At 43.1% G+C, this 13,661-nt stretch overlaps 1 long non-coding RNA gene across 1 annotated transcript in view; it reads left to right on the top strand.

Annotated features, from left to right (window-relative positions):
• The first annotated feature begins 878 nt into the window (after positions 1–878).
• Positions 879–13,661, top strand: part of LOC138504802 (uncharacterized) — a 275,273-nt gene continuing 262,490 nt past the window's right edge. The window contains exon 1 of the long non-coding RNA XR_011279983.1: positions 879–971. This is a non-coding gene — a long non-coding RNA (uncharacterized lncRNA). The remainder of the gene's footprint in view (positions 972–13,661) is intronic.

The following is a 13,661-nucleotide window of genomic DNA, read 5'->3' as shown; positions in this document are numbered from 1 at the left end:
GTGTATATATATTTGCCATTCTTTGAATAAGTATTCCAATTACAAAGCATTATTATTTATATATGTATATACTAGGGTAGCAAACCTCCTTATTGTATCTTAAGAAGCTGTTTTATCACCTAACATAGTGTGTGGACATTCTTTTGTGGGGGCTTTGGGGAAACACTGTACTTAAGAACCTGCCTGCATCACCTCCTCAAAGCTTAAGCCTGGCTGCTCATCCACTGTTACCAAAATGAGAGCTTGCTGGGGTGTTATGTGCCTTTACCCTACCATATAGAGGGCAGAAGTACAGATACCCCCCTCCAATCTTTACACTATGAAGGTAGGGAGGGGAGGGTTTGCCTCGCCCAAAGACATCCTCTCCCCACTCCCCACGGACCCTCCACCCAGGTGATCCTAAAATGCAGTGACCATAACAAAGCATCCAAAAAATATTGTGTGATCGAGAGACCACTGACATTGCTTTCCAGGAAACTTAGTTAAACTACCAAAGCATCCCAAACATTATTGTTAGCTAGAAAGCTTGACATTGCATTCTGGAAAATTGAGTGGATTTCCCAAAGATTCTCCAGGAGACTTTTCTTCATTCCAGAAAAGGCAATTTTGACTGTGGTCCTAAAGAAGATCCATTCTAAAAATGTAAACATTTAACTTAAAAGTAGGATATCCTCAAGTTATTTAAGAGCTTGTTTTGATGATTAGCCACAGTATGTGAGTCATCATGAAGGTAGCAGTTTATAGCTGTTCAATAAAGGTCAAATCTCAACAAGTGTGCCTCAAATATGTGTATGTTATTAGTCCCTCTCATCAGTAATTTTAACTTTTTTATGTAGCAATTCGGAATAAGCATGTCTATTCTCGTTTCAGTGATTCTTAAAAGTCTGTTGAAGAAAATTTGGATGATCCATCCTGCACTACTTCTATCACTTGGACTAATCGTAGGTGTAATTAGCACCCACTACCCCACGGTAAAGTATCTAAAGAAAAATTATCTACATTCTCTAATCGACTCAATGCTAAAAGGTTCAATGTTTTAAATCTACCATTCGCAATAACTGGACATTGCTGTACTACATTTATTTTTTTCTAGTTTTTGAGTTACACTAAATATTTCCATGTGGTGATTATTTTTCAAAATGTTATTAAACAAATGACAATTATTATGTTTTGCTGTCTGGCACTTAAAAATGTACAATGGTCTGCAAACAAGGATCCCTCTTTACCATCAATAGAAGCATTCTGGGTATTAAAGTGCTTAATAAAAGAGTAAAACGTGATGGATAAGAAAGCATTCCAGATGTTAATATGCTAGTATACATATACACTTAACCATCCCCTCCTGCCTTTCGGAGAGTCCTCTAACACAGTGGGCTGTTTTTCCTTTCTCTGCTCTTCAGTTCCACTGACCCCTGCCCCGATTAACACAGTGTACCATTTAGACCTTGAAGATCACAGTGTGTGGGGGAGGTGAACATCCAAAACGTGACTCCCTCAGCAAAACTGCAAATTAGGTACACACAGGCACAGATAACGGAATATTTGCAGGAGGGGCCATCTAAGCTGTAATGTGTTACAAAGTTGTATTCGATCTCTGCCTGAAGAAGTGGATACATTCCACGAAAGCTTGAAAATCAGCACAATAAATGACTTTGTTAGCCAACATGAAAGGTTTAAAAAAAAAACTTTCACCTGAAACGTGAAATTAGGTATGTCCTTTTGAGCCAAGTCACACATTCCCCAATGCCACTTAGTAGCCGTCGCTGGAAGTTCAAATCTATTTCTGAGCCACAACAACACGGCATTGTGGGTATGCAAATTCGCCCAAATGCAAACCTTTTCTCCAGGAAATTGTCATTGTTTAAGAGGGCAGTGCTACTTTATACATAGCTTAATCAACCCAAGACAGACATTTTGCAAGGCTGTCAGGACAAATACCTTCAAAAACATGGCCAAATGCTCCAAGCACAAGGCTGTCCGGGCTATTCTGCAATGATGTAAACCAGGAATGTAGCTGTCATGACAGCCTTGCAAAATGTCTGTCTTGGGTTGATTAGGCTAAGTGAAAAGGAACACTGCCCTCTAAGATAAGGACAATTCCCTGGAGAAAAGGTTTGCATTTGGGCTAATTTGCATACCCACAATGCCTCGCTATTGTGGCTCAGAACTGGAGGTGAACTTCCAGTCATGGCCACTCGGTGGTGTGTTGGAATGTGTGAGTTGGCTCAAATGGACTTTCCTAGTTATGGTTAAATTGCGCTTCTAAATACCTATCAAATTCAGTGAAAAAAAAATGTTGTTAAAAAGGGACATTATGGCTCAGTTGCGCTACTAAAAATCTATCAAATTCAGTGCACAAACTTTTTTTACAGGGATATTATAGTTACTTTGCACTAATAACAACCTATCCATATTATGGTTACAAATAAAATCGAATAACCCCGGATATTCACCAGTTATGGTAAGCTAAGCAACCATAACTAGCGCCACCACCCTGCACTGATAAGACTAACACCCATGACATCACAAATGTCACTGATGACATCACATGTCTGGCTCCCTCTCTTTTTCTTTACTGACATATCTAGGCCAGGTGGTTTTCTTCACTGACAGTCAGGAACTAAAAATTCAAAAGGTAATATATTTGTAGACCTTACCCTCCTTACCCTCCTCCTATGTTCTTACACTACTTTTCTAAGGCTCCAGTCGCATCAGATGATGCATATACATAGGAGAAAAAGCAGGCCTGAAACACAGCAATCATTTCTGTGCATGAAGATAATCATTTAGATTATGAATAGTTTCTCGTGATACTGCTGCTTTTTTGCTTACTTCACTTTCCCTATATATGCCCCATGTGTGTATGCATTGTGTTCTCTGTATGTTTTGTGTGTAGTAGAACAAGCATGTAGTAAGTGATTCATTATTAGGTATTTATTACATGTTTCACAGTACGCAAAACTTTGATATGGAAGCATTCATCATTTCACTATCCAACAGTGCAATATTATGAATATTGCACCTCTACGGTGCATGCTGCAGGCAATGCCTATGTTTCTGTATGAGTAGGTTCCTATACTGGAAAGAATTCCATAATACAATGGTATTTTTAGCAGAGCATTGCTTAATGAACTACGTAGCTCATGACATTTCTCCCAATGATCTCTGACAGTTTTGTGGCAACATTACAATAAGAATTCCTTGTACAGACTTTTCATGAAAATTAAATGCACATGTGATGTCATCTTTGAGGTCATGGGTGTTAGTCTTAGTAGTGCACGGTGGTGGCACGAGTTATGGTTGCTTAGCTTACCACAACTGGCGAATTTCTGAGGTTTTTCAATTTTACTTGTAACCAAAATATGGATAGGTTGTTATTAGTGCAAAGTAACTATAATGTCCCTGCAAAGAAGTTTTTGCACTGAATTTGATAGGTTTTTAGTAGCACAACTGAACCATAACGTCCCTTTAACAAAGTCTTTTAATTGAATACATATATATGAAAAAAGTTTAAAAAAGGCTCCTTTCAGAGGTGGAATTGCCAATGAAAGGATGCAGGCCGCAGCGCAGCCTAGAGGTTCCACACATTGCGGGATAAATATTCGGAGGCGTGGCTCCGGCAAAAACATTGCAGTCGTTTCTGGGAGAAAGGGTTTGCTACAAAAAGAGGCTTTTTATGGTGGTTGTTTTTGGAAAGGTGGAAGTGCGCAACACCTACTGGATAAATGGTTGCTGTACTTGCAGAAAGGGCAGTAATGCGTTTTGGGTGGTTCGCAGAAAAAGCTAATTGCCAGGAGCAGTAAGATGAACGGCATGTGTGCGAAAAATATTTGTGCTACTAAACGTAATATTTGCATTGTGGAAGTAGGACATGGCAACATCTCTGAAACAGGCACAAACAGCCTTATTCACATTGCGCCTCACTTTCTCCATTTGCGGACCAAAGGAACATGAACAGAGTTACATCTGTGTCTATGCAATGCAACAAAAAGTTACTCAGGAGTTCGGAAACATATGCATGACCTGGCCAAGTGCCTCCTTCATTGCAAACTGCAAACAAGTTCCGGTAACAGGTCCTAAACTGTTCCTTCCACAATGAATAATAATGTCTTCATGATGGAGCGTCACCAAAGTGGCACAAAATGGAACCACAATCAGCCACTCCATTGCACATACTCCATACCACTGCACATCCACATGATAGAATCCAAAATGTGCAGCCACTCTACACAGTGTTTTGCATTTACTGTCAACCAAACTATGTAGGAGTTCCCACAAAATCCATACACTGTGCCTCCTGAACTACACAGCCATAACCATAGGCATCTGTATTCCTCTCTACAAATAGACCTTCTGCCACAGTGTCTGCATACACACCACGCCCAGAAACCTAATTGAGCAATCCCTTAGCCTCCACAGTCCCATTTCCATTCCTGCCATCCACAAAATCCCCAGAGGTTGCACGTGTAATCCTGGAACTACCGCAGTGTCCCCTGACTTATCGTGCTTGGTACGGGAGTGGGGGAACAAATTTGAACCAGGGTAGGGGATTTCGTCTTTAGTGGTGGCTCTGAAAAAGCCTTTTTTATGTAGGTACACACTTTTTTCATTTTTCATAGGGGTTTTTGATGTCTTGTTTTCTTCTCCTCCTTAAATTCTTAAAGCAATCTCTTCAACGCAGCTGTAGATTGAAAATCAAAGTGGTGGACAAAGAAAAGCCATTTGCATGGAAAAAGTACACATTTCCAGAATCAAGGATGTCATTGTCACAGGCGAACATCCCAGCAGCGCACAGAAATTGACACATGCTTCTGTTTATAAGACCCCTTCCATCCTCTGGCTGGGGAAAAATTACATTGGTATAGTCCCATATGTGTCTTGGTGGTATGAATGAGAAAAGCACCTTGGCAGTGGGAAAAATCTGCATCACTGCTTTCAACAACTTCTTCAGTTGACGGAACAAACTTGCACAAGGGATGTAACCCAAATGCAGGGCTGCATAATGCACCACAACAACATCAACAGTACTGACAGTGGCCACATGTCTGCTATCACAGCGTGAAACTGCACACATTGACACTGCCCCACAAAGCCTCCACTCCTTCCAAATCGAAATTGCCATCAAAGCCTCTTTTCAGGGCATACATGTGCAGATTGTGTACATAGGCATCACCCACGACCAACACTGTGCGTCTCTTCATCTCTGCCAGCCTCACTAAACAAAGTAATTGAAAAAAGGTATTACCGCTGTGATGCACACCCTCACCCACAGTCCCATTTCCATGCCCAGCATGCTGAGAAGGGCAGGATGTGGCACATGCGCTTCCCCAACTACTACGAGGGCCACCACCCAGTAAAGCAGGGGAAGTCCTCCTTCCCTTTTCACTACTCTTTTCTCAGCACTTCCTCATTGGGTACTGTTAAATAGTCACATACGCATCCACCAATCACATCCAAGACCTCTGCATCGAACAGTATAATTTCTGCACAGCACTCCATATGTACTGTTAAACGCTCATAGTACAAGTCTTGTGTGATTCGAAAACACCGCCAGTAGAAAGTTCTGGGAAACTATCCAAGATTTCCGCATGCAGATTCATCCAGAGCGGCACCCATCACCACAAAGTACAGGTATCAATATTTGTTATACAGTATCTTTGCAGCTGTATTATAAGTGCCTCTGAGCAGGGTACCTGCCACTAAACCGCCATAACATACTCAAAAACCATACTGTAATTTCTCACTTCACCTACCATCAAATGCCACTTGCAATGGTATGTGCTTTGAAAGTTTTCATTCACCCATGTCAACCATTGTAATATCAAAATAGTTACTCCAGTGGTCTTCAAACTTTTTTGGCCGGGGCTCCCCTGAGCAAAATTTGGGCAGGTCGGGACCCCCCAGAAATGCCAAATGGACAGTATATTTTGCGCTACGTCACCTGCTACCATCACAGTCGCTGGGCTCCCTCATCCCACTCCTACCCAGTCCCTGGTCTCTCCGCACCCCATCACACACCCTGGGCTCTCCCCACTCTGCTCCCACCACTATCCCATGGTTCCCGCCCATTGTGCTCCCGCCATAGTACCTGCTGGGCTGCCCCCATCCTGTTTCCAACACAGTCTGAGGGCCAGTGGCGGCTGGTGATTTTTTTAAGTGGAGGGGCATAATAACTATTTCCCCCAAAAATGCCATAGCGACCAGAGCATAGTGAGGGAGGTTCGGGGGGGGGGGTTTCCCCCCTGTGAATTTTTTTTAAATAATGGGTTAAAATGTTGCATTGTAGAGCATACTTTTAACAAAAAAACGAGTAAATAGCCAAACAGTTTGCAATTGGCGCTCGGGGCCCAGAGGGCAGACATGACATTTTTTACTGGACATCTATAATAGATGTCCAGTAAAAAGATACCATCCCTGTCCCCTGGGCCCCACTGGGCCTAACACAATCAACATGATTATGTGTGTATGCAAGGCGCTGCACATTTATACAGCAATCACTCTATCATTCACACGAGCATCCATCACCATACATTCACTCATAACATAAGCATACACGCATCCATACACATGTTTAAATAAAAACAATGAACATAAACGTACCTTCTGCATTGGCCTGCGTGCGGGTGCTGAAATGCCCTGCTCCAGGCTGCTCTGTCCATATGTGCGAGGAGGCGCAGGAGCTCCTCCTCGGACATACAGACATGCAGTGCCCTAGCCAGCATTTTCAATGAGCTATGCAATGCTGGCGAAGTAAAACGCCTCAGCACTTGTATGGCTCAGTGAGCATGTGCGGCTGGGCAACTAAACTGAACTGTCAAAGGGAAACAGTTTTTCCTTTGACAGTTCAGCCAGTCCAGGAGCACTCCATCAGCTGGAAAAAGCAGTTGAGGGAGTGCTCTTAGTTTCATTAAGCTGGCTCCTTAGCTCCTCCATAATGGATGAGCCTCCAGGCTCGGACTGGCCTATAAGGCAATGCCTGTACCAAAAATGTAAAATGCTAGTGTGGGCCAGTCAAAATGGGCCACCATTTTGGCCAATGTGCACCAGTTTGATGAGTTACTTAACTATGCAGTTAGTAATTTTGACCATTGTTGCTGAATATATCACAATTTACTTACATTTTAACACAAAGCACCCCCTTGGGTACTATTGAAACAGTGGGCCTCATTACAACCTCGGCGGTAGCAGTGCCGGTAAAACCGGCATGGCTGCCGCCGGAGTTGCATCCGGGTCCGGCACCTGCGAATGGGCAATTACCAGGTCATGCCAGTTAGGCGGACCTGATAATTGCCCTTTCGCGGGTGCCGGTACCGGTAGATCCCCATTCCTATTTGAGCCCCATAGGGCTCAAAGGGAATGGGAGCTCGGATGCACCGGCACTGTTAATAATGGTGCTGGTGCATCTGACAAGCTGTGCTCGCGGGTGCCGAAGTGCCTGCCAGGTAAGACCTAGCAGGCTGTCAGGCACCCACCAGGACAACTTTTACTATGGCGGCGGACCGCCATAGTTGTAATGAGGCCCAGTCTGTGACTAAAGGAATGAATATCCATTTACAACTGCGGGCCACTTTTTCATTGTTGCCTGAGACAGTTTCATGCTTCAGCCCGACCACGTGAGCCACTCTGCCCATTTCTTCCATTTCTTTCTTTTTTTTTTTTAAAGATTTTGTGCTGAGCTCTCAGGGCCCCCCCAGTGATGCACCCGCGGACCCCTGGGGCGTCGCGCCCCACAGTTTGAATACTGAGTTACTCTCTTCTTTCCTTCTGACAATTTTGCGACTTTTTTCCGCACTAACGCATCTCCTATAAAATTCGTAAAATTGTCGCAGAAAAGGAGCACTGACTGTATCCTACCAACGCAAACCAAGTACATACATTGCATGCATGAGAACAGGGTGCCTGCCACTTAACTTGCAGACTTCACAAAATGTAACATTACTTAGAAAGGCAAAGAACTGTATGTGTTCAGTGACAACAGTACCAATCGTAAATGTGGATACATAAATCCAACAATGCAAATTAATGCTTTACTCATGTATGAAGCATATATGTGCAGAAAACATAATGGCATTTCGCACACGAAAACATTTCCCTTTCCAAGCTGTACACCTTTTTCCCAACCTTTTTCTCACCCTTCTAGGACTAATCCATTTGCAAAGTAAATACTCCTACACCAAGGCACACGCTTGCTAAACTGCACGTCATACGGCACACTTACAAATGATCCACGTGCCCCCTTACCAATAATGCCGATTCTCCCAAATCCCAATTAGCACATTCCCCTATCTTTTTACGTAATGCATTCTCCAAATGCACTCAGTATGCCATTTACAAACATATTTTCTTACTGTCTTCTTTGACAGTTGCAGTAACCACCTCTGTCCTGAAAGGCAGCGACGTGTGAACTTGAAAATGCAACCCACAGGAAGCATACTCTCCACAGCCAACAAAGTAAGTGCAATATTTTTGTGGACGTGCACCTCTTACTAACACAGTGCAGTGTTCCTGTATATCAAGGTACACAATTGCATCAACCCACTGGTATTTGCTTCATGCTTACTCATTGCATCTCAGCAGTAGCTCACTTTGTGTTATCATGTCTTCACCATTATATTAACTCCCAAATAGCAATATAGCGTCCCCACCATACAGTAACCCACCATTACACAATCACTGACCTCTATCTGTGCTCTTATCCTCATATTCATCCATTCATGCACAGCTGCACACATGTACATCACAAAATGTGCAGACATACACTTTCCTTTTTTCTCCAACAACTGCTACGGAATGCCTAGCAAAAAGAAACTCTGTATAAAACAACGCAGAACTAGACCACCTGTACCTAAGAGCATAAAAAGTAGCCATGCACCCCTTGCAGATTTTGTACAAAAAGTTGAAAGAGAACAGCGAATACAGTCACTAAGGAAAACAAAAGCAACTACCAGTATGGCTCTGTCAAAATGTAGAAATGAAAAGAAAGGTAGTAAAAGGTATTGAAAAGAGTGCAACTGTCACTACTGGTGATAGAGTATGTACAAATGCTAATGTCACCACAAGGAAGCATTCCAAAAAAGTAATTTTACAAACAAATTTGCACCACAGAGTCCTTCAGAACCTTATAAGTAGAGGGGAGAAATCACCCTCAACCCTTAAAGGAATAGTGCGTTCAAAAATGTTATTGTCCCGAGTGTTCGGGCATGTGGGTTTAAGCATACGTTGATCGATCGTAAAAACATTTCCTATGAAACTTAACATAGTTTTCCTCACATTTACACATGCGAAATCAGGCAGCAGGGCACGGCCATCTTGCTAAACTTATCAGTTTATCCATCGCCCTAAGGTGAACTGCCCTGGCGGCACCAAATCATATCCCCAGTCCCTGAAGCTGACATCACTAGATGCGTACGGCCCATTTCACAACGCCAATACACGTCTCGTGTCAACGTTCTCTGCGCTCCAAGTAAAGACGTGTCTCCATGGAAATGGCAGGACGCCTCTTTCCTCAATTAGTAGAAACAGACCGTTTCTAATCAGACAACATCAAAGTTGCTTTTTCAAGCATTTCACTGTCTTTTTTTGTGTATCCTGTGGCACGTTTCTGCTCTGTTCAGCTAACTTCGTTGCTCGTAGCCCGTGCGAACAGATACTAGTACTATCAATACTTTCTATTTTAATTTTGTCGTATGATGGCAGCAATACAACTCTACCAGTACGAGCCGGAGTATTCCGAGGCAGAATTAGTCGAAAGAGAAAGATGTGGAAACGATGGGGCTTCGGACGACAGTTGGGAGGATGAAATCCAGATCAAGAGCCTGAGCCTAGTCGCATGGACGACGTATCCACCTGGTGTATCTGCAATCGAAGCAAGGTCATGCCAACCGAGGAAGAGAACTGCTGCTGCCAAGAAAACTCTGGATGCTCGCCCTACATATTAGAAGAAGACACACCACTGATATGTGTTACCGTGCTGCATGACTTCAGGGGAGCCTGCCTCACAAGGTCCGTGTTAAGGATTATGATGGTGCTTATGCACGAACTTCGCGCAACAGTTCGCCCTTGCTATCCAAGTAACGAGTAAGTGTACTCTAGATCTGATGTCTCTTAGGGCACTGAAATTTCATGTTTGTCTCCTATATTGTCGTAACTTTGATCTATCACTGCCAAATTAATGTAGTCTTGCTATTCTGAAACCGAAACAGAAAGGAAAAAGGACGAATAAACTGACACGGACAACCGCCAGTACAGTCTGTGGATATCTCCCTATGTGAAGAAGCTCCCACGGCACCTGGACAAGGGACGCCGGTTAGAGGGGAACACAGGCGACACCCAAACTGAGATGGAGTCAACATACCAATTAACCCCACCCAACACCCGCACTCGCCCATAAATACCACCAGGTACCACAGTATAGTGGAATTATCGGGATATTAGCAATCAACACAAATTCTGAGCTGTGGACATAGGCAGGGGCACTAGCCGTATGAGTGGGAAGGGAAGACTGAAGGAGAAGGGGGCCAGATGTGAAAGGGACCTCAGAGGTCGGGCGGACCCGGATCAGGACAGAGGCGCAAGGGTGCTCCCGAACCCACATGGGGTGACTACAGAAGCCTAGCACCTCAATTCAGGATAATTGATGCCAACTAACCAATTGCACTAACAATTTCCCCCCTCTGCATACACCTCTCAAACTCCAAACCAAACACAACCACAAACCTACAGCACAACAAACCGCAAAAACTTCACTACATTGCAACAACAAAACAAAAAAAAACACATACATTACACAACGACTACCGACCGCAAAACACCCCAAGCCCAGCCGACGGACCCACTGAGCTGAGGCCGCCAACAGCACATCACTGCTCTCTTGTACTTTTCCAGCTTCTTCCCACTAACCACCCCTCCCTTCCTCTTTCAGAGCTGCCAGAGCGCCAGAAGACCACTCCGGTTGTGCTAGTGCACGGTACAAAAGTACTTTAACATTAACATTATTTTATACATCACTCGCGATTTGGGGAAATCGGAGTGGTCATTTTATGTCTCTTTCACGTACAACCAAGAAACAATATTTCTCTGTGCCCCAAAAGTTACGGAATGCATAGCTGTTCAGTTTTATAATGTGTCTACACTTTAAAGCACAAGTTGCTTGATCCATGAAGTAACATTTGTACTGGCAACTATGCCATAGAATACAAGATTGCATTTTCAACTAAGGTTTGATACACTTATCATGTTCATTTAAATACAGTTTGTATCTTTCTCTTCCACAGGTCGTACATGCTGGTGGCCTATCGTGCATTTATATGGTGGCTTCATGGGAGGCTTGGATACCGCGTTCGACAAGAAATACCTGCATGTGACATATGGTGCCATTAGAGCCACATTCCCCAGTGACAGCGGTCAGTACAGGGGATTTTCCCACACTGTGCTGCAACCCGAAGTATGCAATGTGTAGCACAGTGAATGAATAGTTTTTTCAGTTTTTCATTGACTCAAGGACACGCTCACTTGTCCTGGCAGGGCTGGCATGGCGGGAACGGCCAAGGTGCCAAACAGCATTTACACTTCAAAGGTATCTTACGTGCAGGGACCATTGTACACATAGCTTCCCCGGACCCACTGTCTCCATGCATGCTCCCGTGAAGCAGACCGCACCCCTCCAATCCACATAAGTGTGTCTCCATTCAGCAGTGTTCCGGCCCTTTTCTGAATGCCTCTTGGCCATCCACCCCCCCTCCAGTATCAATGGCAGTTTGCACCTGTGGCCGTGCCCTCCCGACGGGGCTGGCAGGGCGGGAACGGCCAAGGTGCCAAACAGCCTGTACACTTCAAAGGTATCTTCCCCTCAGCGGACATTGAACACATGGCCTAGCCAGACCCTGTTTCTACTGGCACTCATTCACATACACACTCACTTTTCTAATTATTTATAAACCTCTTGATATTTATGCTGAGAATATCGGTGAGCACTGAAAGTCAGCTCGTCATCGCGCTACCTGTTCTCTTGCTACTAAATACCCTGCTAGCTGAATCTAACTGTTTGTTAGTCAAGATAAGGGCAGGTCACATAATCATTATCATCGCCTTTTGATCTCTAAATTTCTATATATTTCGAGCGAATGTACCCAGTAGTGTAATGTTCGTTCAACTCATTGCCTTTACCATTGTCTTCTGTTTAATTTGTTCTGTTCTCGATATGTAGCAAATGTCATCAGTGTAAATTGGGATAGAATTGCATCCTTCAAAGACCATGTCTATAAGCATATTTCCTTTTGATGCATGAAAGTACATTCAATGGACGAGTAACACATTAAGATTTGCGTCACGTCACATCAATCAATTATGTATGAAAGTAATCCTAGTGTATAGTCGAATTCACAACACAGGTTTTGTTTCTGTGACCAAAACAAACATTGCATAGAAAAATGATGATATAATTCCATCTTTCTCATGCATTCACGTAAAACATTTTTGTAACTATGTGTACTTTTTTTTTACAGATTGTACAAGAATGCCTGCTTGTATGGTTGGGGGTTGCCGTTCTAAGACCCATAACAAACCTAAGGGCACAATAATGCATACATTCCCGAGGAATATAGATCTAATAAGAGAATGGGTCAGATATTGTGGATTTGTACCGGGAGAGCTTGAAAGTAGAGCCCTGGATGTCTTGGGGGACTTGAGGGGCGATGGATTCCGCAACTGCAGCCTGCACTTTACCGCTGATATGTACGACCAATCGCAGTACACAAATAAACATCAACCTAGAACGTCTCGTAAATTGCTTCCAAATGCAATTCTAACTCTATTCATGCACACGCTGGACCAGGTGAGTCCCGGATGATCAATTAGCTGTAGGCATGCGGGCACTGAACAGGTAACTACAAGAAAGGATTGGTGCTTTCGGTGTAAATGTTTCTGTCCCTGGTTTTAGGAGCATCATAGAAACTAATTATGAACATAGACAAGTATGCCATAGTGCCCTTCGAAATAAGCATAATCTTTTTATAATCAGTTGCTTCACATGTCAATTCTTTTAGGGGAGCATATTGACTAAAGCACAGACCATTGGTAGTGACAACATCACCGAACGTCCAGTATACCAATGGTAAGCCATACAGACTTGCAGAAGTTCATATTATTGAGAGTTGGATCATCCCGCATATCTAATGCAAATCTATTTTTACCTTTACCACTTCGTGACAATACATTGAAAATGAAGGAGGAAGATTCTGCATCCATTTCTTTTCAGGAGCCAACGACAACTTCGAGCACCTATCAGGTAGTTTTATTTCGCTTTTCGATTACAGGAATGGTTTATGAATGGAATTTTAAATAATATGAAATACTTTACATATCCTATCTTTTGTTTACATAATTCTTCATTTATGGGTTTTTATTTATATGTACCATTGTCTGCATCCGATTGTCTCTGTTCAATTTCACTGTTTCATCCATACTAAAACAAGTACTGTGTTGCAGGGGGATGCTGGTACTTCTACTACAATTACATCATCCTTTGGAGCTGATCCAGAGTATGAGGTATGCGTACTGACAGTTCCCTTGAATGAAAGAAAGTAAATCCTACATCTGATACTATTAGACAGTGACATTCATATAAACGTTCAGTGTTTCAAACTTTTATCATTTCAGTTATA

Source organism: Ambystoma mexicanum, chromosome 11, assembly GCF_040938575.1.
Source record: "Ambystoma mexicanum isolate Mex_15411 chromosome 11, UKY_AmexF1_1, whole genome shotgun sequence".
In the NCBI taxonomy this organism is placed as follows: Eukaryota; Metazoa; Chordata; class Amphibia; order Caudata; family Ambystomatidae; genus Ambystoma; species Ambystoma mexicanum.
The sequence above is the reverse complement of the archived record's forward strand: the minus strand, read 5'-3'. Positions and strand labels throughout refer to the sequence as shown.